Here is a 2500-nt window from a genome sequence, read left to right as displayed (position 1 = left end):
GCAAACCCGCGACCCAGCTGACGCGCCTGCCCCCCCTCGTCCGGATCCGCGCAAGCGATTACCAACAACGCTGAGACGTCCATAACCGGTATGAGGAACGAAGCTTCTTCACAAGTAACACCCTCTCCCCTCTTCGGACACTTCGAAGAAATTGAATTAATGATTAAGGAGAGAAATTTTGACATCCTGTGCATTAGTGAAACTTGGCTTCAACAAGAAATATCAAGCAGTTTCATCAGCATTCCAAACTTTCATGTTTACAAATGTGATGCAGGCCGTGGAGGTGGAGTCTGCATATAAGAGATACCCTTGAATCTAATAATATCTCTACAACTGTAAATACTACAGCAGTAGAGGACATCTGGGTAACCGAACAAAGTATTATGCATCCTTCTTTCGTCGGAACATTCTATAGACACCTATATGCCACTGCAGAATCTTTTGACTATCTTGCAAATCTTTTCAGAGAAATGTGAATGAAGAGAAAATCCTGTTTAACCTACGTGATTTCAATGATGATTTAAACTAATCAAATGCAAAATCAACTGGGTTTATTGATAGATTTAAAAAACTCATAAACATGCCTACAAGGATAGCAGAAAATACCTCATCCATGATAGATGTCATAATAGCAAACATACCCGATATTTTTCACATAGACGATATCTCATGCTCAATTAATGATCACGAACTTTTAATCTTGATCAAATTGAGAAAAAAAAAACAATGCGACAACCTGTCACTCGCGATCTAACGCATTACAGTCCTAAATTACTCTGCCAAAATATAGCCAACGAATCATCGCTCTTAAATCTTTTAGCAACAGATGTTGACGGACAAGTTAACATTTTAACATATGTGATAAAGAACGGCATAAATGCCTCCGCTCCTATTAAAACTAAAACAATAAAACGTTATCCCGTCCTTTGGATAAACGACAACATTATGAGTAGTCCTCACAAAGCTCTCAAGATAGATCTGACACTACCCTTCAGGCTGAATGTAAATACAAGTAGAGGATTGTAAAAACACTCATCCATTGTGCGAAAACAAATTATCTTAAAAGTAAGTTCCATGAATGTAGAAACGATTCTGCCGAAACATGGGAGAAATATGAAACGGTGATTCAGACAAAATTGATAATTATTAACCAATCACTTTACTCCCAAAATATCTAAAGTTCTCGAGAAAATGTTTGCAATCCAATTAACAGCATTTTTGGAAGAGAATAACCTTATATCTAACACGCAACACGGCTTTAGGAGTAAACTATCAACCAAATCAGCGTTACTAAAAGTCACAAATGAAATTTATAACAACATAGACAACAACCAGATAAATTTGCTCACTCTATGAGACTTAGCGAAGGCTTTTGATAGTGTGAGCCATAAAATAGTTCTTAACTAACAAATCACGGAATAGATAACGTAATAGTCCGCGAGAACTCAATCAATCAAAATCCCTGAAAAAGGTATCATCAAAGCAGTAAGTTTCTTTCAGTCTACGTAAAAGTAATGGGCAGTCTGATACACTTCAATCACATCAAAAATAGAATACTCACAGAAACAAGAAAAACTGTTAGGCAAACACAAACACTATAATTAATTACTGCCCACACATCTAGGGCTCCACAAATAAAACACAAATACAAAGGACACAGAAACTACAGAACTTTTCAGCAGGAGTAGCACTAGGAAATCAAAATAAATATGACCACATCACACCACGTATAAACAAACTTAAATGTCGAAAAGTAAAACAGAAATGCAACTGACACATGTATTCTAATCCATAAAATCATACAAGGAAATTACCCAAATTGGCTATTACCTATACAGACAACAGGTAACACAACGGGTGCCCATACAAGGCAAAATAACTGCTTATATATCGGAAGATCGAAAAAAAGAAACGGGACAAGAAATATGCAAATACGAAGACTAGTTATCTGGAACCAAATGCCAGAAAATATTTCAAATATTTCCAACCAAAAGACATTTAACACAAAAGTGAAAGAACATCTACTGAAATATCAAGGCGCTTAAACATGAAGCCGAGCACGGTATTTCAATCACTTATATTAGTGTTTTGTGTAATTTTGTTTGACAAGACTTTTATTATATAATGTCAACACCATATATGTAGAAAGAATACCCATTGTAATTGATAGAAAAAGTATTTGAATCTGAATTTGAACTCTCTCTCTCTCTCTCTCTCTCTCTGTCACACACACACACACACACACTCACTCATTCACTCGCTCACTCATTCACTCACTCACTCATTCACTCACTCACTCATTCACTCACTCACTCATTCACTCACTCACTCATTCACTCACTCACTCATTCACTCACTCACTCATTCACTCACTCACTCACACACATACATACATACATACATACATACACACACACACACACACACACACACACACTTTCTCTCTCTCTCTCTCTCTCTCTCTCTCTCTCTCTCTCTCTCTCTCTCTCTCTCTCTATAT

This window comes from Penaeus vannamei, chromosome 22, assembly GCF_042767895.1.
Source record: "Penaeus vannamei isolate JL-2024 chromosome 22, ASM4276789v1, whole genome shotgun sequence".
NCBI classification, from domain to species: Eukaryota; Metazoa; Arthropoda; class Malacostraca; order Decapoda; family Penaeidae; genus Penaeus; species Penaeus vannamei.
Note: the sequence above shows the minus strand (reverse complement) of the source record.